Raw genomic sequence first — 27,942 nt, 5'->3', positions numbered from 1 at the left:
TTGAAGTTCGAGCGTCATGTCTTCACATGCACATTTAATATTACTATAATGTCATTCATTGTGAATAAGCGAATTAGATAGTATTATATTGTAATTTACATTAATCAATAAATTTATCCAATGCAATCCAATCTACAATCGAGGTAAATAAATTGGAAAAGAAACAGTTCAGAATTCTGAATAAGATATTCTTCCATCTTCTTTTTACAACATGCACTGTCGAGAAGCAACATAATTTTTTTCTCTGTTCGCTATTTTTCATTCATAAATATCGTTCCAATTAATTTTTTTTCGTTTGAAAAATATCTACTAAGAAGTTCAACTGAAACAATCTCTCAGATTAAAACACGTAGTTGAGTGAATGTTTCGAAAGTGTAAAATAATGAGGAGTATAACTTTTTCAAGGCATCTTCCTTCTCCAATTAAACAAGAGCTCATTCTGATTGTTTTTATCATCCCATTGCAAAACCTTTCTTCCCTCTGAGGACAAAGATAGAGAGCTTGAAGCCAAGTCTGAGGTTTAGATCTCCGGCTTTCATTTCCGCGGCATCTTGAGGCTTAACGAGCAGTCCGGGTCCTTTGTTTTCTCTTCTTCCTATCTCTCAGTCGTCACAGCTGATGAGAACTTTCAACCGATCGTTTTCGGGCTTCTCTCCAAGGTATCACTTTAATTGAGAAGTTCCGCAGTTCTAATGAGAGAGGCTGGTCTCACACAAGAATAGTATTATAGATAGACATATACTATCCTTGGCTCTCACACTACTTCATCCCAGAAATCCTGGAATAGGTAGGCCTACAACTCCGGCTCCAGTGATCGATTCACATTCATTCTCTATCTCCAGCCCGAATAGGATTGCAATCATTCATCAACCCATTCACTCATGCATGTAATGAATTCCGTTGTGTTGACTAATCTCTCCAGTCCTCTCATGGTGAGAACGTTACATAACTGTATGATCATACAGGTTGAATTATGATGCTTCGTGCTCCAACAATCATCATCAATCCGCGATGTGAGGGTCATTTTTCCATCAAATATCATTCTCATGAATTGATAATTGGTACGAAATTTATAGGAGTTGAACTCCCATATCATCTGATATATTCTATACACTCTGTTTCTGTCGAATTCGTTGCTATTTTTCTAATGTATTGGTATTGTATAGATGGATATAGTGGGTAGGTTTGTGATTTTGTATTCAAAGATCAAAGTTTTCAAATGAGTGCAATCTTTCTCAAGTTTTTTATTCATTGTATACATTCTGTGATTCATTTATTCATTTCAAGTATTATGTCAACCTTCAAAATTCAAAATCTTCGAATCATTATTCCTGGACCAAAAATCAAGTGACGAAGCAGTGTGTGATATCATAACCTCAGCCTTTGCACAACATTAACAATTTTTGGAGGGAAATAGAACAGGCTCAGCCTAGTTTTTCCTTCAATGTCATAATTATATTATGATTGTAGTATTTTGTACAATAAATGAATAATATATCAGTTTTTGAATGTTGTGTAGAAAATGGCGAACTCCTTAGATTTGTCCTTCGAAAGTCATTCTTGTATATAACATGTAATGTATAGAACAAATTAATATACAACATTCTGTTATATTGAATTGAAGTGGAAGAAACTTTCTTGTTGCAATTCACATAGACATGACTTTTCCATATTCAAAGTGGACTAAAAAGCAGCTTTCTCCCGTTTCTGAGGTAGATGATACAAAAAGAAGGTCAACATTAGGGGGAATTTCCCATTAGTCGATATTGCCTATAAATTACAGGTCTAAAATTTCACGCTTCTGGGCATAATATACAATGGCAAATGTGGATCTCACTTTCAATTTATTGCCAACTACAGGGTTTTTGTGACGTGAACTGAGGTCAGAGGCCAGGAAAACTTTGTTGGCAGTGAAAATTTAGTGCTAATTTCTCGAGCAGGTGAAACTTTCATGGTTCGGCAGCTGTTATTGCTTGAATGTGAGAGAGCTTCATGGTCGATGATCTCAGCAACAAGAGCTGAATGTGGTCGCTGCACGGCTTGAGAACAAAAACGGATTGGATTACTGTGCGTTGCTTCAAGTGCTTCCGCACTCACCCTCACGGATAAAGTGCTCTCCTTCCCTCTCTCTTTCCTTCCTCAAGTAAGTACTCGCCACTCGAGGCGCTTTTCAAACTAAAAGGGACGCCAGATGCGTCGCAGCGACTCTGCCCTGAGCTCAGGTCGAGCATCGACGCCTGATTGTCATCTCAGTTGTTTTGCACTTTTCGCCAAAAAGCAGGGACATCAAGATGCCACTCACCTTCTGAACGCTTCACATCCCTCTTTTTAAAGCATAGTTTTACTCTGTTTAATCTCATTGAAAATGGATCATCATATTATTTTAATTCTGCCGTGAATAATACCATCCAATGCATGGATGGTATTATCATCCATAATAAAATTAATGAAGATCTAAGGGAATCTTCCATTACTTCTTGATTATTTTATCTTAGCATCAATTTCACGCTCTGTCTCCCTTGAAAACAATGTTAAGAAGAGAAAATTTGCATTTTATAAAGATTCAATAATCAATTGATTCGTAGAAATTACTTCTTAATTAATTTTCAGTTCCTCTGCACCATCTTGAACAATAACTAAGAAAGGGAGAGAGCTTGCATTTTATTCATTATATCCATTTTAATTACAAGAAATCAAGTAGGCTGTTAGAGTTAATTATCTTTCTAATCAATAAGTTGTTGGAAAACGAAGTTGATTTGTAGCAGGAATATCAACTCTCCTGTCTTATGAATGAGATTTTCTATTGCGATGATCTAATGATCCAACTATGATCACCCAATACATTTTGATGGAAAGCTTCAACAAAACAAGGAGAGCCGCCCATGTATTTTTCAGGATTACTAACCGGAGGGAGGAGGAGGGAAATAAGTTTGGACAGCAAGGATTACTTTCTTCTCTTTAGAATGGGTAGAAGTGGATTACATTCTAATAATTTGATTGCTTTATTACTCTCCACAACTATAAACAGGTGATTATCATAAGAACCATTGGAATACCAAGGATACTACGATTACTAAGATGATAATGGGTAATATTGTTAACGCATCAGAATAATAATTGGTGTTATCATAAATTCATACTACATTTTTGATTAGTTTTATGTGTTACAGGATTCGCTATAACGGTTATAGTAACGATTGAACATTACTCGGTTAGCTCGAATTCCTAACAAGCAATTGAAGCCAAATATTTCTCAATCACATTCAGATCCCGGTCTTGAGTGCTCTTCAGCAGGATATTGGCAGTCATAACCATTGCGATGCGATGATGGCCGCAATAGAATAAGAAACCCCGCCGTTAACTGCCCCTCATGAATGCACATTGCCACCAGAGGTCCAATTCCTTAAGCTGTGTTTTCGTAACGGGCAGAAGCAGAATCGATTGCAGCGCACCCAGGCGGGCAGAAACAGTAACATTCAAAGAACTAGTTCTTTGACATGAATTTTGCTTTATGTGTTATGGGTAATGAACTTTTTGGGTTGTCCAAAAGGTAATTCTGAAATGATTATTGGAGATTTAATTCAATAAAGTGAATTAATTGCTTTTTAAAACTCAGATAACTTTTCCACAATTATTAGTTACTTCAATAATTATGCAAAATTCTATGCTTTATAGGCATGTCAATCTAAAGCTGTGTTTTCGTAAAGGGCAGACGACAGAATTCACTTTCAATTAACATTGGTTCTTATGGGAGTATTCACCCATCGGCAGAAAGTTGAGCAGAAAAAAAGAACTGTTCAAATCAGAAACGAACTGTCGTTCATTTTGCCGTTCTTTTTAAGGCCTATCAACACAATGCTATTTTGCTTCGACCGATCACTGCTCGTGAACCGTTTTGTCGAAAAAGAACTAATTTCGGGATTCTGTCGACGGGAACAGACAGCTTCGAATTCTTTTTCTGCTCTGATCACGTGACACCGGCAGAATAATTCTTTCTCTGGATCAGACGCCATGTTCTTTTTAACCTCAATCTTTGATTGTTGGTTGGTTTGTTTTGATATTATTTTGCTGTCGGTTGTCAGATTTCGGATTGCTACTATTATACTGTGAAATTAATTTGCAGTAGAAAATTGAGGTTTAAAATATTTCCATTGATTTCTTTATTCTTATAATTTTTACAAGAGAAATTGAAAATGGATTTACAACAGAAAGGCGTAAAATTCATTATAAAATTGATGTGACAGTTCAAAGTTTTGTACTTTCCAGACCTGCACAACGAATTACCTATTTGAAAAATAGAATATGGTTAAAAATTGCTGATATGATAGAGGATTCAAGTAAGTAGACTTAAAATTCTCATAATAAAGTAGGCTAGATCTACCGTACACAATTTAATATAGTTTTTATAAGTAGACTCCCAGCATGTTTACAATTTTTATTCAGGTAGCCTAAGCCTACTGTAGTAGGCCTTTAATAACCTAGTCTCTAGGTCTAAATTGCTATCTTTTTCATTTTTCAAGAAGTTAGAAGTTGACAAAAGTTTATTTATTTAAAGTATAATTTCTAGTATTTAATAATAATGTAATTGTAAAGCCTAGACTAGGCTGTTTGTTTATGGTAGAGAATTATCACAAGAAAGAGATAAATCTAATCAATTATTTAAACTCATTCAAGCTTGATTGATTAGATTAACATTAAATGATCAGATTCAAAACATTATTCAACCAAGATAACATTTTGCATTTCATTATAAGATAAGATAGCATTTCATGCTAACAATCTTTTAAACTTTCATTGAGTTGGCCTAATCACAAAATACATTTTTTATAATGCAGCTAGTAGTTTACACAAACCGATTTATTGAAAATAACATCATTATTTGACTTTGAAGTATTTCATTACATTCTTAGTCCTAAACTTCCATTATCCTTGCTGTACCTCAAAATATTGTAAACCCATAGTTTATCAATACAATAACAAAACTAACCTGACTATTAGAACATTTACTTTGTCTTTGGTACCTATCTATAAATTAATCTTCTTTTAATTAATTTAAATTCACTTGGAAACAAAATTACATAGATTGTTAACCTATAGAAATAACTTGATCAGAGTCAGTGTAATTGAATATTGAAAGAAGATAAAATAGGTACTATTTTTCTGGTTGACCATTGCTACCAAACTCATTTAAAACTAAAATAGTAATGTATTTGAAACACTTATTCATGCTCTATAGATCGATATATTGCGTGAGGCCAGGTAAATCAATGTAAATAGTATAAATTAAAACACGAGACACACAACATAGATCGATAATAAAGACACTGGAAAACTTACATTATAATCGGAAATATTCAAGGAACTGTGTCCCTTTTCTCGACCGAACAGAGAGTGTAATGTAAGTTATTTAGTGTTTTTAATCTAAGCTATCCATGTCGTGTGTCTCTTGTTTTAATTTATATTATAAAACTTTAAAGTGTTTTCTGTTATGTGCTACGAATGTAAGTAGGCTATATACTTATAGTATGTATAGTCTATCTAATGTAAATAGTTTTTCGAGGCCCAGTTCACTTCTAATTTATTCAAAGTCCAAACTAAGTATTATCATTGATGATTAACTTCACTTTATCTCCAAAATGGATATATGTTGAAAGATTAAATATGTTTCTTTTTTCAGGTACTATTTACAAACAAAATATTGAAGAGAATGTGCTCAAAAGGAAATGCATATGAATTCTTTTTTGTTGACCAGGATGGAAAAATTCTTTGGAACCCATGGTTAGAATAAGTTAGTTAGGTAAGATAAAATTACACCCATTTTTCAAACTTCATATAGGCGATGTCATTTTATACAGTTTCCCATTTTTTTCAAAAAGTTTATCCACTTCGATGTTTTATTATCGACTTGATGTTAGATATTCAAATAGTAAGACATAACTATGGTATGTGACTAAAATAATTGAAATACTGACTGAATTTTGAAATCATTAATAGCTTACAGTATACAATATTTCGAAATAACGTGAAACCACATGAGATGAAGATGGACAGTTGAGAAGAATGTTTAAAAAATAATGTATTCACTGTTTCAGGGAATAGAGCTGTTCATAAAATTTGGGATTCCTTCCATAAAGAAATAATTTATGTAACAGAATCTAATAATGTGATAACATTAAATCAATAATTTGATGTTAAAATGTTATCACATTATTAGATTTTGTTTCATAAATTTCTTTATGGAAGGAATCCCAAATATTATGAACAGCTCTATTCTCTGACTAGATAAGTGAATACATTGTTTTTAAAACAATCTTCTCAAATGTCCATCTTGATCTTGAGTGAATGATGAACTTTATGAATGACCATACATTAGAACTATGAATAGATGACTTCAAAAATTCACTCAGCAAGTGCTGGTAGAAAACACTGAATAATAGCTTTAATGACAGTGATTCCACCTTTTAAAATTTATGATTGAATTTATTAAATGCCTGCATTATTTTGAGAGATTCATGTATTTACAGTTTGGTATTTATTTTCAAATCACTTAGTTCTACTTATAATGTTGTAGATAATCATCATTTCAGATTAAGCAATTAATTTATTGATTATTCCCATTTGTTTCATTAAACTTGTTTCTCTGAATGTAGAACTAATAATTACTTTATGCAGTACATTTTGGAAGAGTTTAGTAAACCAAACGGTCGAAAAGTAGGCCTACTGACCACAGAAATAAATGAATTGTTCATGGTATCCAAAAATATGCTGTTCACCAACAAGTTCTTTTGACCTTGGGGCACACTGATTAATCCCAATTCCTGCATGGAGATTTATTTATTTATTCAATCAATCATTCAGAATTACACAACTTACAGATTGATGCTGATAATAATTTAACTGATTGTTGGTTTATTATTTCTCATATAATATTACTTTGTCATTATTGGGGGGTTTCTTCCCAAGAAATATAATTAAAAACTTATACAGATTACAAACAATCAATTCCAGAATTCACTTTGCAAAGTTTTTTTATGATGAATAATAAATAATTATCAATAACTTTTTGATTTCAGGCCTAGAGGTGTACCAGCCAGAAGTAGAGGATGACAAAGAAAATCAACTATGAATAATATTCCATGTATATGATTCATGTATGATAGTAGCCTACAGAAGAAAGAGATGGACTAATCTAAGAAATATATTCATTTTTCAGTACATCTTGATGTATTTATTTAATGTTATTCATAATAATATCTTCTTTTTCTGATCGCTCCTGCTAACTGCTTCAATTCAGGTAGTTTTGAAGAAAACAGCAAGTGACATGAAATTAATAAAATATGTTTTAATTGTTTATACTTGAGGGATTTTTAAAACTATATTTAACCCAAAAGCATCGAACTCTTATTAACAACTTTATTGGTTCTGTATGGCTTCTGCTTTTTTGGAACTAATAAAATTATTTAACATTGCTGACTGGCAAATGCTATAGGTAACACGTAGTTAAATAATAGACTTGAATTGGATATAAAAATAGGGTATCACAATTATTATGTATTGTATTAAGAATTAAGTAATAGTACTTATTTACTGCATTGAAGGGGTAATAATTCTTTGAATATGAAAAATAACTTAAGCAAAAGTTGAAAATATGATGTTCCAAGCCACATCAAATATAATCACTTTCAATTCTACCTTTTAGGCTATATTTCCAAGGTTTTGATTAAAATTGATAAGCTTTTAGAACATTATAGTGAATAAGGAGTTTGAAAGGCTACTCTAATTCTAATTAATACCCTAATAAAGTATTAATTTTAATAGGGCAACTTTAATGGTTAATTGTAGAAAATAACTAGTAGGCCTACCCTAAAATATTCAAAATAAGCATGACCAGTTTCTAATTATGTCATTGTCAAGAGAGTCCTCATTGAAAATGTCGAAACTAATCATGTTTCATTTTGGAATATCACAAGGGTACTAGTTACCTTCTATAATTAATAAATATTCATCCATTTTAAAATAGGCTATGTGTTATTTAAAGTACCATAACAGAACTCGTTTATTAAAGCAAGATATAGTTATCTCAACAATAATTATTAGAATTAGTTCGCCTGTTTGAATACACTTTGTACATGTCATATGTGTTAATCTATAATAATAATAATTTCCAATATTCGTATAGTTTTTACTGGTGAGGAGTCCCTAATTGAACATTGCCTGAGAAGGCATATTGATTTAGGCAGTCAATTGGCCTCACGATTCTTATACATGATTGTATATCAGCCGGGACCGTACCCATCCAATGATCAAAAAGGGGACTGCTAAAATAAAATTGCCTAAAAAACGTTTACAATATTGATATCCCTTGGTGTAATATATCCCATAGATTCCAAAAATGCCAAAATTAAAGCACTTATTTGTTATTTATTTATTGATTTTCTTTTCGATAGAGCTTCAATAGGCCTTTGAAGTTGAATACGGTACTCATAGTAGGTAGGCCTACCTATAAACGATGTGATTCAAAGAACATGCATTGACTCTGAAGGCAATTGATTCTAGTTAATAAAATAATTATAATAATATCTTATTAATAATGGAATGCTTCTAGTTAATAAAATAATATCTTATTAATAATGAAATACAATCAGTTACTTCAAATAATTTACCCTTACAAATTTCAAGCATAGGAAATGAAAAGTTAACTCTTAGATTGACATGCCTATAAAGCATAGAATTTTGCATAATTATTGAAGTAACTAATAATTGTGGAAAAGTTATCTGAGTTTTAAAAAGCAATTAATTCACTTTATTGAATTAAATCTCCAATAATCATTTCAGAATTACCTTTTGGACAACCCAAAAAGTTCATTACCCATAACACATAAAGCAAAATTCATGTCAAAGAACTAGTTCTTTGAATGTTACTGTTTCTGCCCGCCTGGGTGCGCTGCAATCGATTCTGCTTCTGCCCGTTACGAAAACACAGCTTAAGAGTTAACTTTTCATTTCCTATGCTTGAAATTTGTAAGGGTAAATTATTTGAAGTAACTGATTGTATTTCATTATTAATAAGATATAATTTTATTAACTAGAAGCATTCCATTATTAATAAGATATTATTATAATTATTTTATTAACTAGAATCAATTGCCTTCAGAGTCAATGCATGTTCTTTGAATCACATCGTTTATAGGTAGGCCTACCTACTATGAGTACCGTATTCAACTTCAAAGGCCTATTGAAGCTCTATCGAAAAGAAAATCAATAAATAAATAACAAATAAGTGCTTTAATTTTGGCATTTTTGGAATCTATGGGATATATTACACCAAGGGATATCAATATTGTAAACGTTTTTTAGGCAATTTTATTTTAGCAGTCCCCTTTTTGATCATTGGATGGGTACGGTCCCGGCTGATATACAATCATGTATAAGAATCGTGAGGCCAATTGACTGCCTAAATCAATATGCCTTCTCAGGCAATGTTCAATTAGGGACTCCTCACCAGTAAAAACTATATGAATATTGGAAATTATTATTATTATAGATTAACACATATGACATGTACAAAGTGTATTCAAACAGGCGAACTAATTCTAATAATTATTGTTGAGATAACTATATCTTGCTTTAATAAACGAGTTCTGTTATGGTACTTTAAATAACACATAGCCTATTTTAAAATGGATGAATATTTATTAATTATAGAAGGTAACTAGTACCCTTGTGATATTCCAAAATGAAACATGATTAGTTTCGACATTTTCAATGAGGACTCTCTTGACAATGACATAATTAGAAACTGGTCATGCTTATTTTGAATATTTTAGGGTAGGCCTACTAGTTATTTTCTACAATTAACCATTAAAGTTGCCCTATTAAAATTAATACTTTATTAGGGTATTAATTAGAATTAGAGTAGCCTTTCAAACTCCTTATTCACTATAATGTTCTAAAAGCTTATCAATTTTAATCAAAACCTTGGAAATATAGCCTAAAAGGTAGAATTGAAAGTGATTATATTTGATGTGGCTTGGAACATCATATTTTCAACTTTTGCTTAAGTTATTTTTCATATTCAAAGAATTATTACCCCTTCAATGCAGTAAATAAGTACTATTACTTAATTCTTAATACAATACATAATAATTGTGATACCCTATTTTTATATCCAATTCAAGTCTATTATTTAACTACGTGTTACCTATAGCATTTGCCAGTCAGCAATGTTAAATAATTTTATTAGTTCCAAAAAAGCAGAAGCCATACAGAACCAATAAAGTTGTTAATAAGAGTTCGATGCTTTTGGGTTAAATATAGTTTTAAAAATCCCTCAAGTATAAACAATTAAAACATATTTTATTAATTTCATGTCACTTGCTGTTTTCTTCAAAACTACCTGAATTGAAGCAGTTAGCAGGAGCGATCAGAAAAAGAAGATATTATTATGAATAACATTAAATAAATACATCAAGATGTACTGAAAAATGAATATATTTCTTAGATTAGTCCATCTCTTTCTTCTGTAGGCTACTATCATACATGAATCATATACATGGAATATTATTCATAGTTGATTTTCTTTGTCATCCTCTACTTCTGGCTGGTACACCTCTAGGCCTGAAATCAAAAAGTTATTGATAATTATTTATTATTCATCATAAAAAAACTTTGCAAAGTGAATTCTGGAATTGATTGTTTGTAATCTGTATAAGTTTTTAATTATATTTCTTGGGAAGAAACCCCCCAATAATGACAAAGTAATATTATATGAGAAATAATAAACCAACAATCAGTTAAATTATTATCAGCATCAATCTGTAAGTTGTGTAATTCTGAATGATTGATTGAATAAATAAATAAATCTCCATGCAGGAATTGGGATTAATCAGTGTGCCCCAAGGTCAAAAGAACTTGTTGGTGAACAGCATATTTTTGGATACCATGAACAATTCATTTATTTCTGTGGTCAGTAGGCCTACTTTTCGACCGTTTGGTTTACTAAACTCTTCCAAAATGTACTGCATAAAGTAATTATTAGTTCTACATTCAGAGAAACAAGTTTAATGAAACAAATGGGAATAATCAATAAATTAATTGCTTAATCTGAAATGATGATTATCTACAACATTATAAGTAGAACTAAGTGATTTGAAAATAAATACCAAACTGTAAATACATGAATCTCTCAAAATAATGCAGGCATTTAATAAATTCAATCATAAATTTTAAAAGGTGGAATCACTGTCATTAAAGCTATTATTCAGTGTTTTCTACCAGCACTTGCTGAGTGAATTTTTGAAGTCATCTATTCATAGTTCTAATGTATGGTCATTCATAAAGTTCATCATTCACTCAAGATCAAGATGGACATTTGAGAAGATTGTTTTAAAAACAATGTATTCACTTATCTAGTCAGAGAATAGAGCTGTTCATAATATTTGGGATTCCTTCCATAAAGAAATTTATGAAACAAAATCTAATAATGTGATAACATTTTAACATCAAATTATTGATTTAATGTTATCACATTATTAGATTCTGTTACATAAATTATTTCTTTATGGAAGGAATCCCAAATTTTATGAACAGCTCTATTCCCTGAAACAGTGAATACATTATTTTTTAAACATTCTTCTCAACTGTCCATCTTCATCTCATGTGGTTTCACGTTATTTCGAAATATTGTATACTGTAAGCTATTAATGATTTCAAAATTCAGTCAGTATTTCAATTATTTTAGTCACATACCATAGTTATGTCTTACTATTTGAATATCTAACATCAAGTCGATAATAAAACATCGAAGTGGATAAACTTTTTGAAAAAAATGGGAAACTGTATAAAATGACATCGCCTATATGAAGTTTGAAAAATGGGTGTAATTTTATCTTACCTAACTAACTTATTCTAACCATGGGTTCCAAAGAATTTTTCCATCCTGGTCAACAAAAAAGAATTCATATGCATTTCCTTTTGAGCACATTCTCTTCAATATTTTGTTTGTAAATAGTACCTGAAAAAAGAAACATATTTAATCTTTCAACATATATCCATTTTGGAGATAAAGTGAAGTTAATCATCAATGATAATACTTAGTTTGGACTTTGAATAAATTAGAAGTGAACTGGGCCTCGAAAAACTATTTACATTAGATAGACTATACATACTATAAGTATATAGCCTACTTACATTCGTAGCACATAACAGAAAACACTTTAAAGTTTTATAATATAAATTAAAACAAGAGACACACGACATGGATAGCTTAGATTAAAAACACTAAATAACTTACATTACACTCTCTGTTCGGTCGAGAAAAGGGACACAGTTCCTTGAATATTTCCGATTATAATGTAAGTTTTCCAGTGTCTTTAATCCATCTATGTTGTGTGTCTCGTGTTTTAATTTATACTATTTACATTGATTTACCTGGCCTCACGCAATATATCGATCTATAGAGCATGAATAAGTGTTTCAAATACATTACTATTTTAGTTTTAAATGAGTTTGGTAGCAATGGTCAACCAGAAAAATTGTACCTATTTTATCTTCTTTCAATATTCAATTACACTGACTCTGATCAAGTTATTTCTATAGGTTAATAATCTATGTAATTTTGTTTCCAAGTGAATTTAAATTAATTGAAAGAAGATTAATTTATAGATAGGTACCAAAGACAAAGTAAATGTTCTAATAGTCAGGTTAGTTTTGTTATTGTATTGATAAACTATGGGTTTACAATATTTTGAGGTACAGCAAGGATAATGGAAGTTTAGGACTAAGAATGTAATGAAATACTTCAAAGTCAAATAATGATGTTATTTTCAATAAATCGGTTTGTGTAAACTACTAGCTGCATTATAAAAATGTATTTTGTGATTAGGCCAACTCAATGAAAGTTTAAAAGATTGTTAGCATGAAATGCTATCTTATCTTATAATGAAATGCAAAATGTTATCTTGGTTGAATAATGTTTTGAATCTGATCATTTAATGTTAATCTAATCAATCAAGCTTGAATGAGTTTAAATAATTGATTAGATTTATCTCTTTCTTGTGATAATTCTCTACCATAAACAAACAGCCTAGTCTAGGCTTTACAATTACATTATTATTAAATACTAGAAATTATACTTTAAATAAATAAACTTTTGTCAACTTCTAACTTCTTGAAAAATGAAAAAGATAGCAATTTAGACCTAGAGACTAGGTTATTAAAGGCCTACTACAGTAGGCTTAGGCTACCTGAATAAAAATTGTAAACATGCTGGGAGTCTACTTATAAAAACTATATTAAATTGTGTACGGTAGATCTAGCCTACTTTATTATGAGAATTTTAAGTCTACTTACTTGAATCCTCTATCATATCAGCAATTTTTAACCATATTCTATTTTTCAAATAGGTAATTCGTTGTGCAGGTCTGGAAAGTACAAAACTTTGAACTGTCACATCAATTTTATAATGAATTTTACGCCTTTCTGTTGTAAATCCATTTTCAATTTCTCTTGTAAAAATTATAAGAATAAAGAAATCAATGGAAATATTTTAAACCTCAATTTTCTACTGCAAATTAATTTCACAGTATAATAGTAGCAATCCGAAATCTGACAACCGACAGCAAAATAATATCAAAACAAACCAACCAACAATCAAAGATTGAGGTTAAAAAGAACATGGCGTCTGATCCAGAGAAAGAATTATTCTGCCGGTGTCACGTGATCAGAGCAGAAAAAGAATTCGAAGCTGTCTGTTCCCGTCGACAGAATCCCGAAATTAGTTCTTTTTCGACAAAACGGTTCACGAGCAGTGATCGGTCGAAGCAAAATAGCATTGTGTTGATAGGCCTTAAAAAGAACGGCAAAATGAACGACAGTTCGTTTCTGATTTGAACAGTTCTTTTTTTCTGCTCAACTTTCTGCCGATGGGTGAATACTCCCATAAGAACCAATGTTAATTGAAAGTGAATTCTGTCGTCTGCCCGTTACGAAAACACGGCTTTAGGCTTCTATACTTGCCTCAACTTTAAGTCACGAATTGAATGAAAATATTCCAATTATTCTTTAGAATTTGTTTTATCAATCAGAACAAATAAGGCCTTCAATTATCATTGGTAAATTCGAAGGTTATTGATGTTAAATTGCAAGTTAATCAGTTTATAGGATGATATGTTATCAATGAATTTTCACTATTCAAGTTACTAGAATTTAAGTTTTGTATAGAATGAATGTATTTTGCAAACTTGGAGTCAAGTTTACAAGAACAGAAACTCAAATTCACAAGACCCTTATTCAAGTTTTATAGATGTTGATCATGTTTGACTTTTGGATTCATCTTGAATCTTGAAGGTATAATCCAACCTAAATGAGAAATTGGTGTGGTGTTCACCAATCATTTCCTATTGTATTTGTGTATCGAAATCAAGTATTCCAATTTAAAAAAAAAAGTTGAATTCAAAATGGCGGAACAATATTTTGATGCGACAGAAAATCAGTTATTTTTATTTGAATAGTATCCCCAATCGGTTTCACAATACGGCAACACTGTAATTTAACAGACCGATGTTATTATTCTGAACAAATGGCACAAAATTGAGGTTATGTTATTGAAGCGGTGACCATTCATTAGGCATGCGCCATAAGAATGTTCTGTCTGTCGCCGGTGTTAAGTGCTATAGTGAGGTCCATGTTATAATGACAGTATTTGATCAACTTTGGTTTTGCTATCCTAGTCTATCATTCGATAAAGTCGGTGGTACTATCCTTTTCTAGGTCCTCAACGATGCCAATTATTTTTTTGACAGTTTGGAAATATAATTAATTAATGAAGAGAATCGGCATCGCTATTCTTCTATCTTCATCCACTGCCATTATAACGTGGACCTAACTATATAATTATGAAGACGAACCAGATCGAAAACTACCCTCAAAAATCAGAATCTAATTTTGAATGCTAATATCAGCTAACTACACTTCTCTATTTTATTAACAGATGGAATTAAATCAAATACTGTCATTATAACATGGACCTCACTATAGCACTTAACACCGGCGACAGACAGAACATTCTTATGGCGCATGCCTAATGAATGGTCACCGCTTCAATAACATAACCTCAATTTTGTGCCATTTGTTCAGAATAATAACATCGGTCTGTTAAATTACAGTGTTGCCGTATTGTGAAACCGTTAACATCTTGGTTAGTTAACCGGAAAACTTAGTCGGGATTAAAACTTAACTGATCTTCATAGAATAGAAATGAATCCCTAAAACTAACGCTGATATGTTAATCAGCGTCAATGTCCATATTTAACAGACGTACGGACTACTCGCCCTTAACTGTCGTGAAGCTGGACCCAGACTTCAGAGCTAATAATATTAATAGCCATATGGTAATAGTATATTTCGCACCTAGGGCCGAAAATGAGATATTTCCGGCTCAAAATCAGTTTTTAAGTCCGAGGCCGTAGGCCGAGGACTAGAAAAGATTGAGAGCCGGAAATACATTTTTGCCCATGATGCGAACGCTATTTTTCGCCACACCAAAAAAAAACTTCCCAATATAAAAGAAATTAAAAAATAAATAAAATTCAAACAGCCTATTTTGATAGTTTGAATCTTGGTTATGACAACTTTCACTGTCAATTAATTTCAATATTACTAATTAATAATTTACAATAGTGACAATATTTTTATACTATTAATATTTCGAATAATTATTTGAATTTTTATAGCTCACGCTTTGCGCCTGGTGCAATATCTCATGGATAGATGGATGAATAGAATTTTCATTACTATTTTGAAATAATGTGATTAAAAAATTAATATAATTGCATATTTCACAGTTTTGTCTCAAAATATATCTAAAAAATTGATTGAAATGTAAATTATGGTAACTAATATAAAAAATAGCTAATAAAAGTCGAAATTCATCGACAAAAAAAAATGTCACTGACCGAGGTTCAAACCTAGATCATGTTTGTAATTTACTAAGCTTTGAGTTCTGATGTACTACGCCTTTACGCTCTCGGCCATTGTATAATTTTGATCAAAGAGGCCTGTAAGTCAGGTAACGTATGTAGGCTACTATAATATAGTGTAGGCCTATAGCGGCAAACTTGAAGCCGGTTTGCCGGCATTTTCACAACAAAATATTGCTCTGAAAATAGTTAAATCATAGAGAAAACATTCGAAGATTCAATCTTGAGTGGGCCTAATGTTTTCTCTATATGGTTTGATATTGAAGAAAATTATCTAAAAGTTTTAATAATGAATTACGGAAAAATTACTAGGAATTTTTCAGTCAAGGCTGAGTTTCACCAGTAGGCTTACCTTAAACTTTAGATCTCTGCTGTATTTTCCTATTATTATTGTTGATTGTATTGCATTAAGAAGTGGAATTCGATAATAAAAAAGAAACAATATTATTACTCTACCTCACTTTTACATATTGATACAATTATTGTACTTTGATTTCAAATTCGATTCTTCACTTTTAAAGACTTGCAATACTTACCTTTCTGACAATGGACAAGGCAGCCAACATTATATTGTTGAGGCTATGGAGATATCATCGTATTCTATTGTTTGATATCAAAAACACAATAATAAATATTAAATTATGAAACAGTAATTCATAAAATATATTATAGACATGATACCGCGATTCACGATACATAATTATATAGATTATTACAGTCGTCATGAGATTATCTCTATGATTTTTGTGAGATCGGACACGATCAGCTGTTATTCAAGGTCATTTTACAGCCCTAGGGCCGTGAAGTTTTACCGGCCTGGTCGGAAAACAATCACTTTCGGCCTCCATATGACGCACGTAAACCAGCTCATTACATCCAAGTGTGGCGAAAAATCATATTTGAATCATCATGAAAGTACCCAAAGAGTCCTTAATCATAATGATTCTACAAAAAAATACATAATAATTTTGATCACTTCAATACAGGATAGATTCATGGTTGAAGCCCTTGTGATCAAACGCTTCCACAAAACTCTGGCGAGAGTTAGCAACTTGAAAGCTGATTTTCAGTAGCAAATTCAAAATCAATCGCATTGAGATTTAGTCTATAGGTTCACTGTACATGAAAGAATGTTTTCCTCCACCTACTGTCTAAAGTACTTACTTTACTCCCTGAAACATAATACTAAAGTGTCACTTTTTCGCTCTAGGTAGTAAAAAACAGAAAAACTCCCTAGGGAGTAAAAGTGACTCCATTTAAATAACATGGGAAGCATCTCTATTTAAAAAACTTACATGGTAATAGGTTAGAAGGTCTAAGCTCAGATGAGAAAGCGTGATAGAGGTGTCTGTCATTGAGTCAACTGAATTCAATACCACAACCAGAAATTTGATCAACTCATGAAATATATGTTTGTATGATATTATATTCTTAATATTGGTAGACGATAAAAATTTATATAATTTTTAAAATATTTAATTCTATTCAAAATACCAGCCAACAAATATTTTTGATCTGCATTCTGCAATTCAAATCTGAACCGCGTGATCTGGACTCAGCCATTTTTGGTAGCTCAGCTGATATGATTGTTACAACTTTGGCCGATAGATAGCGCAATCTGCAGTGCCTATCAGACGACCGGTTTTTAGGTTTTAGCAGAGAAAACTCCTATAATGCTCATTCATTTTTACTTTCCTTGCCCTATTACCATAGGTAAGGAAAGTATTGCTTTCCAAAAAAATTAAGGTACCCCAATTTCAAGTTTTCTATACGTTTCAAGGTCCCCTGAGTCCAAAAACATGATTTTTGGGTATTGGTCTGTGTGTGTGTATGTGTGTGTGTGTGTGTGTGTGTGTATGTGTGTATGTCTGTGAACACGATAACTCCATTCCTAATTAACCGATTGACTTGAAATTTTAAACTTAAGGTCCTTATACCATGAGGACCCGACAATAAGAAATTCAATAAAATTCAATCCAAGATGGCGGAAAAAATGGCGGATAATTACTAAAAAACCATGTTTTTCACGTTTTTCTCGAAAATGGCTCTAACGATTTTCTTCAAATTTATACCATGGATAGCTATTTATAAACCCTATCAACTGACATGAGTCTCATTTCTAGGAAAATTTCAGGAGCTCCGTAATATTATTGAGAAAAATGGCGGATAATCACTAAAAAACCATGTTTTTCACGGTTTTCTCGAAAACGGCTCGAACGATTTTCTTAAAATTCATACCATGGATAGCTATTCTTAAGTCCTATCAACTGACATGAGTCTCATTTCTGGGAAAATTTCAGGAACTCCGTAATATTATTGAGAAAAATGGCGGATAATCACTAAAAAACCATGTTTTTCACGGTTTTCTCGGAAACGGCTCTAACGATTTTCTTCAAATTTATACCATGGATAGCTATTTATTAGCCCTATCAACTGACATGAGCCTCATTTCTGGGAAAATTTCAGGAGCTCCGTAATATTATTGAGAAAAATGGCGGATAATCACTAAAAAAACATGTGTTTCACGATTTTTTCAAAAATGACTTGACCGATTTTTTTCAAATTCATGCCCTGTATAGTTATTTATCGGCTTTATTAACTGGAATGAGTCTCCTTTCTGAGAAACTAATGAGGGGTCCACCCCATCCTTGAGAAATGGACTTTGTAGCCTCTTTCTCGTGCATGAGGTAGGTAGGTAGAGCAGTTCATAAAAACAACACATCGAGATATTTCATCTGTAGAACAGCTGTTTTGACGACTTTTGAAAAATATCGAATTTCACAATTTACACAAAGGAAAAAGTACTCTGAAAACAACTATACACAATCATACACAGAAGTCTGATCGTAGTTTCAAATATGTTGCCGCCAATCGTCATTATGTTATTCCCCTAAATCATTCTCGTTTAAGAATGAGGCTTATAGTTAGTTCAATGAGCAAGGAAAGTTGTGTGAGTGTACCACACCAGATTTTTTACCTTTACAATGTGAGGGAATAATACTGATTGAAGCTATTATATTATAAGGTACTATGATTTTCACTTATAACTTATAAGTTATTGAGTTATAATAGTTAAATTATTGCAGTTATTATATTATGAATTATCACTCATAACTTGAGGTAGCACTTATATTATGAGGTATAATCTTCCTTTTAGTACCGGTATAAGGTATAACTTTCCCATCATAGAATTTTTTCTAAGACACTACAATTGAAAAAAAGTTAGATGTAAAGAATTATTGGAAGTTATGGAAAGAGTTTAATATTATTTCTTTCACGAGGGTAATTTGAAATAAATGAGAACATTGAAAATCCGAATGAAATATCAAATTTCACCATTTAAAGTATTAACAAACACTAAACTTATAGTAACATCCATTTGAAATACAGAGTGGGTGAAAAGTCCGAGAACGGCTTAATATCTCATACACAAAGGTAATTTGACGGTGGTTGTAATTGGGGATCCTACTAAAATTGAAAAATACTACTTTACCATGACTTCAAAAATCTCATCCGCCATCTTGGATACAACTTTGTTTTTTTGAATAGGAAGGTGGTCATGCGATACATGATTTCTATACGGAATTTCAAGAAAAAATGAATGGCGAAAACCGCACATCGATATCTGAAACCGTTTTAAAGATATTCACATTATTAATCAGTACTATTCAAAGCAGAAAGGGAAGAAAAAAATATGAGAACGGCTTAGTATCTCATAAAAAAATGTGATTTCAAGGTGGGTGTGATTGGGGATCCTATTAATATTGAAACTACTACTTCACTATGACTTCAAAAATCTTGTCCGTCATCTTGGATCCGCCATATTGAATGCAACTTTGTTTTTTAAATAGGAAGGTTGTCATACTATACATGATTTCAATTCGGAATTTCAAGGCAAAATCAATGACGAAAACCGCACATCGATATATTAGACCGTTTTGAAGATATTCACGTTATGAATCAATACCATGCTAATATGAAATGAAAGAGATAAGTGGTATTGATTAATAATGTGGGTATAATGTGCAATTTTCGTCATTCATTTTGTCTTGAAATTCCTTATCGAAATCATGTATTGCATGACCACCTTCCTATTTAAAAAGTAAAGTTGCATTCAAAATGGCGGATCCAAGATGGCCAGATTTTTTAGTCATAGTAGAGTAGTGTTTTCAATAAAATAGGATCCCAAATCCAATCCACAGGCAAATTACCTTTGTATATGAGATATTAAGCCGTTCTCGGACTTTTCACTCATTCTGTATAAGTTAGTAAACCCAACTCTTACATTAGCTTCACTATCCCCATCAATACAATTTGTTGATTTTACAAAAATAAACAGTTTTACAACTAAAATGAACCACATTACTTAAATGAGGCCGAAACCAGTTCGATTGTATCACTGTATTGCATTACATTGCTTGTAGAATGCTATTATTATTCTGTTGCTTGAATGATACAGTATCACTTGCTCCGTATCATGAATAGTTGCCAGCTCTATCTAGCGTTTCAATCTACAACTACATTAAGCTTTTCTCCACTCAAATTTCCGTAAGTGCTGTTTCTATCAGGGCTTTTAATCAAACTTTCATGTTGTTTACCAAGCTATACAATAGACAAACATTTTTTCATGTACAGTGAACCTATAGACTAAATCTCAATGCGATTGATTTTGAATTTGCTACTGAAAATCAGCTTTCAAGTTGCTAACTCTCGCCAGAGTTTTGTGGAAGCGTTTGATCACAAGGGCTTCAACCATGAATCTATTCTGTATCATTAGTTATGTGAAAAATATGAATTTTTTTGGAGAATCATCATGATTAAAGACTCTTGGGTACTTTCATGATGATTCAATTATGGTTTTACATTATGGCTATTGATTTTATTTACACTGTAGTCTGATATTACACTGTAGACCTCACGCAGTATTCTCATCCATAAGTTAACTGATTGAAACTACAGACCTTATGGAAATACAGCAATAGACTGGCTTCTCCACGCATCTGTATAATCACTTGTCAGCTGATTTATGATGATAATTCTATAGTCTGATTTTTGCTCTAATATTGGCGTATGAAGGAGGCTCCTTTTACTTTCCTTGCCCTATTACCATAGCTCCATAGGTAAGGAAAGTATTGCTTTCCGAAAAAAATTAAGGTATCCCAATTTCTAAATTTCTATACTTTTCAAGGTCCCTGAGTCCAAAAAAGTTTTTGGGTATTGGTGTGTGTGTGTGTGTTGTGTGTGTGTGTGTTGTGTGTGTGTGTGTGTGTGTGTGGTGTGTGTGTGTGTGTGTGTTGTGTGTGTGTGTGTGTGTGTGTGTGTGTGTGTGTGGTGTGTGTTGAGTGTATATGCATCTGTGTACACGATATCTCATCTCCCAATTAACGGAATGACTTGAAATTTTGAATGTGAAGGTCCTTACAATATAAGGATCGGACACGAACAATTTCGATCAAATGCGATTCAAGATGGCGGCAAAAATGGCGAATATGTTGTCAAAAACTGGGTATTTCGCGATTTTCTCGAAAACGGCTCCAACGATTTTGATTAAAGTTATACCGTACCTAAAATAGTCATCGATAAGCTCTATCAACTGCCACAAGTCCCATATCTGTAAAAATTTCAGGAGCTCCGCCCCATCCGTGCAAAGTTTGATTTTAGATTCTAAATTATCAGGCTTTAGATTCAATTTAAACAAGAAAATTCGAGTGGAAAAGATTGAGCATGAGAATCTCTACAATTAATGTTCAGTAACATTTTCACCTAAACTTAAAAATAAGCTCGAAATTCGAGAAAATGTGACTATCCAATTGCAAACTGTTGGCAACTGTTGATTCTATTAAATCACTCACTATGAAGAGATGGCAGACCTCGTGTGTCTCCAGTGTTATTGCCCTGTCACCAGCTGGCTCAAATCTTTGAATAGTAGACTTGAGATGCACGGCAAGGAAGGTTGTGTGAGTTGGCCACACCAGATTTTTCCTTTTATATTATCCTTTAAATGCAAAATTTCCAAAAACCTTGTATATACGTCGACGTGCAATTTAAAAAGGAACATACTTGTCAAATTCCATGAAAATCTATTACCGCGTTTCGCCGTAAATGCGCAACATATAAACATTTAAACATTCAAACGTTTAAACATTAAGAGAAATGCCAAACCGTCGACTTGAATCTTAGACCTCACTTCGCTCGGTCAATTACCCCTTCTATACTGTTTTACATAAACACAACTATAGATTCGAGCACTTATTCCATTTTGACACAAAAATTGAATGACTGATCGAAACTAGTTGTGTTTATGTAGAAAAGTATGAAAAAGGAACTAGTAATTTCTTTAATAATTGATTTTCATATGACGCTGTCTATTGAATGAATTTAATCATATTTTTAAACAGATGAACAATATTGTTCAAACTCTCGCTGAATTATGTGAATGATAAATTTGCTTTATCTTTCTCACTGGAAATGATAATAAAGATACGAAAATTTAGCAGAGCACTAAACAAGATTTTCCATCTGGTGTATTCGAGAAGACAAACAAGTAACAGCCTTACATTCTGGCCATAAATTCTCTTCACCAGAGTTTCAGCAGAGGTAGGAAATACATTGTAGTCTTTCTAGAGGATGAGTAAAATTATTATTCTTGTTTTCGCGTGGAAGATTCAACTCTAAAACATTTATAGTATCGTTACATAGGCTACGAGTGTTGTCAAGAGACGCGTCTACTTTCTTAAGAGCACTCCAAGACCTAAGATGGTGTTTATGACGAATGAAAATAACCCATAAAAATACAAATCCTTGTCACCTCCTCCCATTCATTCCACAGCTCGGTTCTAGTAAATGTCAAAACGAATATAACTTGGAATAATTTAGTTGTTTTGTGAATATATATTTCATATTCGTGTTAGTTTCTCACATAATATATTCTGCTATTAAATGGAGTACAGATAAAAAATTAATATGAACTACTAAGAAAGTCATCAAGTTAACACATAATATACGAATATTTCATATACTTGTTATAGTTTCTCACATAATCAATACTGTTATCAAATAAATTACAAATGAAAAAAAAAATTGATATAAACTACTAAGAATGTCAGTAACACTTCCTCCCCCACCACCATATCTTAATGCTCTGCATATTCTTTTCTCCAGTTGATTGGATTATATGCTTTTATGAATTTTGACAGTGGATATATTTATAGCTGATATAATATTATAAAGTTATAATTATTAATACGGTATGTAGATTGCTCCATAATAGAATTAATTTTCACTTACAGCCCCAACTTATCTATCTCTCCATAACTAGAATCTCAAAGACGTCAATTATTCTTGAAAAAGTTACGGTCATATTTCCAGTTTTGAGCAGCATACCAATGTTCTAAATTCAACAATAGCTAGAATTCGCTGGGCATTATGAATTTTCAACACGTTCGTATCTTGTGTTTTAAAACCCACCTGAGTTTTAGTTTGCTAAAATACAGATAAGGCGTTAACTGTAAATCATAAATAAAATTGAACTCATTTAAATACATCATTAATACCTTTATTTATAGGTTATACGTTTATCATTAATGCCTCTTATTAAAAGAAATAGCTTCAGACCCGGATAGATCTTGGAGATCTCCTGTCCATTTATACAGTTATAACAATAGGTGGGCAGTAAAGTTATCAAGATTTTTCAGCCTACCTAGTGACCTGTAGAATTTCTCAAACAACTCCAGAAAAAATCAATTTTGAATAGGATTATCGCTCATTGATTTTCAAAACATGCAAGCGTCCGATCAAAACATGCTTTGATAATATTGACATCGACATGTCATCAGTATTATCAGAGTCCTACGAATGTTGGTCCGTTTGTCATTCGACCAATGTAGAATCTCCAGTTTTGCTATATAAGGAGCAGACAAGTCAACAACTATCGCCACGAAGAACTAGGCTTCTGTGACGGAAAAAAAGGCTAAATGCTATCGGAAACATGTTCAGATGGTCTACTTTTCAATTGTCAACACTATTCATAATGATTCTAAGATGATTTTTGTTAGATAAACATCCAAGAAGAGTATATTCTATCTCAAACACACTAGTAGTTCTGTGAACAGTAGACCTCACGCAGTATTCTCTTCCACAAGTACCTGATTGAAACTATAGACCTTATGGAAATACAGCAATAAACTGGCTTCTCCACATATCTGTGTAATCACTTGTCAGCTGATTTATGATGAATAATTCTATAGTCTGATTCACTCTAATATTGGCGTATGAAGGAGGCTCCTTTTTCCTTTTATATTATCCTTCGAATGCAAAATTTACAAGAACCTTGTGTATACGTCGACGAGCAATTAAAAAAGTAACATACCTGTCAGATTTCATGAAAATCTATTACCGCGTTTCGCCGTAAATGCGCAACATATAAACATTTAAACATTAAGAGAAATGCGAAACCGTCGACTTGAATCTTAAACCTCACTTCGCTCGGTCATTTATGATTTATTTATTTCAAATACCGGCAGTCCTAATTCTTATCAGCATTCTAAAATACTGGCCTATTTTGGGCACACATTTTGATTAATTGAGTGTGAAAAATTCATTTTGATACCACTAGAATTTTGCAAAGGTGTAAGATAAAACCTCATTCTCATTCTCATTGTAACAACAGATACAGAATTCGTAACCACTCTATATCTCTCTAATATGAGCTGTAAATACATAATTTCTATCTCTATTCTGTAACTTTTTGTCAGTAGGCAATAAAAGCATTTTTTTATCCAATTTGATAATAGCTGGATAGACCAAACAACTCTGTTCCGCAAGATTTTGTTCTCATGTTTAGTAGTTGAGTACTGAAGGTTTTTATAATGAAACCAAGTAGCCCTAACACAATTCTAAACAGAAAAATGTGATACAAAAGCATTATCATGATCGCTATTGAAAGCATTATTGTATTCGAGGGTGAGAATATTCTAGTAGTTAGTACTAAGTATATAATTTTTCAGAACAGTTGTTATACTCTACGGTATAACATAAATGAGCATTCATTGATCAAATCAATTTGATTTCAGCTACTATAAAGCGGATGCATGATAGGAAATTAGTAGAGCAAGATCTATGTCAACTCCATCTAATCAACTTTACTTGGAAGAAGAATGAAGACGTCGCAAAACGGAGATCTAGATGATTATGTACTTTCTTAGGACGAGTAGTAAATGTTCAGTTTATATCGATATTTGTTGTGGTGGTGGGTAAGGATGCCTCATTTTTGTGACACCTGAAGTGACAGTAGCGGTGTCTTGGGACTCATTCTCCCATTCCACTCACTGATATCAACTCAGCTCGCAAACCAAAAGTCAGCTCCCAGCTCCCGCCACTAAAATCCAAGTAGAAAAGGGTCGAAAAAGCCCTAAACCTTTATTCTACTTTCATGTCATTTGCCAAATAGGGACTTTATTTTCTTCATTGACAGGTATATTGCCGTAACTTATATGTTTGCTATGTCTTGAAAACAATACTTGTTACTGCTTGAATAGTAAAGTTAAATATTTTACTATATTATTGGATGTCGTAAGTGTAGCATTATTTTCTTCTTGGAACTTGAGTTATAGGGTAGGAATATAGGCTACCAAATGTTCGATTTCATTATTAGTATTTCATAAATACTATATTCACATTATAAGAAATTCAGAAAATATGGAAGTCGAAATAGAATATTTCGCACCTAGAGCAGAAAATGAGATTTTTCCGGCTCGAAATCGGTTTTCAAGTCCGAGGCCATAGCCCGAGGACTAGAAAAGATTGAGAGCCGGAAAAACATTTTTGCCCGTGGTGCGAACGCTATTTTTCGCCACACACAAAAATAAACAATATATATTTATATATATGAGAATAGTTGTTTACTAAGCACTTCCGAAAGCAGAAGTGGAAGGTGATAGCTCTAGCAAATCTGAGGTAATCTGAATATCAGGAAATTGTTCGAGTATTTTTATTTTTTATTCTGATTTGTCTAAATAACCTGAAAGATGATGTTCAATTATGTGGGAGGTTGAGTTTATACTTTTTTATTCTTTCAAATAAGATGATATTATTATAAATGTTTTAATTATTGAATAATGAACACAAATAATGAAACGTTTTTTGATCAGCTGTTTTTTTATCACCTTTCTTAGTTCCATGTTAGCGGCTGGAAAGGGTACTCTTTCCGGCCTAGGCCGGAAAGAAACCTGTTCTGACGTCAGATGAGAGTCGTCTGCGAACAATGTCTTTCAGATCTACGTAGGGACTGGAAAATCGCTGCTTTCTGTGCAGGGTGGCGAAAAAGTTAGTTTTGCATGATAACTAAATGAAATCAACTAACTTTATTTTTCCTTTGAGAGTACGTTCTTATGTAGACATGCAGTATCTTAACATCATTCCTCGAAACATTATAATTGAAGTATTTCCTAAATACTAGAAGAGTGAATTTTGTAGTTTCTCCAAACTTACTTTCTGCAACTTGCAGAAAATACTTGAAATAAAACAAGATGGGATAAACAGACTGAAATATGACTGAGAATGCTTTCAGAGAAAAAATAATGTGATCGAGAATCAACAGACCAATCACAAACCAGATCCACTTTGGAACCACAGACATACCTCTAAGCTCCACCTTCTCTCGCCTCTGATTGGTCAAGCTCATTTATGAATTTTGCCGATAGGTGACAGCAAGTACTAGGTCAGTGATAGCATCTGCTTTCTGTAATGTAATCTCTCACCTAATTGTAAAGTGAATTTCTTGATTTGACCGATAAATAGCAGAAAGTACTGAAAGTACACAAACTACTTTTTTCTATTTACATTTAGGCCGGTTGCAGACGAACCACTATCGCATGTGGGATGTGGGACCGACATACCACAGAACAATACTACTATATCGCAGAGAGACTTTCACACTATATTCAAGAAAACGCGCCTTAGTGCAACAGTTTTCAGAGGTTTATATCATACTCGGGTGTTTTTATTATATAGATGTTTTCAAAGTCACAGCGACTGCGATTGTGGTACAGAAGCGTAGTTCTCAAACCAGTCGTACGACAATTGCAAAGAAAATGATCGCATACTACAGGACGCAACGCCATGTGGAAGTATCAGTGCCACTGCCATGCCTGCCGATGTATTCCATATGCACTGCGTTCATGGTACCACAGATGAAAAATAATCGCTCCCACATCCCACGTATGCGTTAGTGGTTCGTCTGCAACCGACCTTTAACCCGGCAATCTTGTATAGCCAATTACAAATACTCATCGATTTTTGGACGTTCGATTTTTTGCCGTCCTTATGAATCCTATCAGATAACATGGAGCTTGACAAACAGTCATAATCTGTTTAATATTATATAGAATTTATAAGGATGGCAAAGAATCGTACGTCCAAAATTTGATGTGTGCCTGATAGGGCTAGCCAGGGGCTGCGCGAAAATTGGCCATCATCTCGCACGAGCCTAAAGCTCATGTGGGCATCATTTTTAGAAATAAAAGGATTTAAAAAGAATAAATAAGTATCTTTTAACATACAGTACTTGCTTTGCCAGCAACATTCGACAGTGGGAACTATCAGGATCTCATCGCCTGTTGGGAGTTCCAAACTATCAAGTTCGTAGGAATCTTAGGATTGCATAAAAAATAATATATCATAAGTCCATAACATTATTCATAATTCAGTAATAAATTTATTCTCCTAACAATAGTAGGCTATTTATCTGTGGTTCGTATGAGCCCTACCAAAGAGAAGCTCTATTAAATATCAGCCGCAGTGTATTGTTGTATCAGTGGTCGGATTTTCGGACGAATGATAATTTTTAATAGAATTCAGATTACAAGAACTTCCCGATTATCTTTCTCCAACCACACAATAATGAGGTCTTGTTACTTCAACATCCAATATCCTAGTCCAATGACAAAATACAATGTTCTGGGCTTCC

General features: G+C 32.6%; 1 protein-coding gene and 1 long non-coding RNA gene across 4 annotated transcripts in view; one reads left to right on the top strand and one right to left on the bottom strand.

Annotated features, from left to right (window-relative positions):
• LOC111052343 (putative uncharacterized protein DDB_G0277255) overlaps positions 1-27,942 on the bottom strand; it is a 148,349-nt gene that overhangs the window by 106,807 nt on the left and 13,600 nt on the right. The gene's annotated exons all lie outside the window — the stretch shown is intronic.
• On the top strand, positions 3,751-7,215 carry LOC120351816. Its single transcript, XR_005571557.1, has 3 exons — positions 3,751-4,337; positions 5,678-5,797; positions 7,074-7,215. It is a non-coding gene; the product is annotated as an uncharacterized LOC120351816 (long non-coding RNA).

This window comes from Nilaparvata lugens, chromosome 1 (assembly GCF_014356525.2).
Source record: "Nilaparvata lugens isolate BPH chromosome 1, ASM1435652v1, whole genome shotgun sequence".
Lineage (NCBI taxonomy): Eukaryota > Metazoa > Arthropoda > Insecta > Hemiptera > Delphacidae > Nilaparvata > Nilaparvata lugens.
Note: the sequence above shows the minus strand (reverse complement) of the source record. Positions and strands in the feature narration are given on the sequence as shown.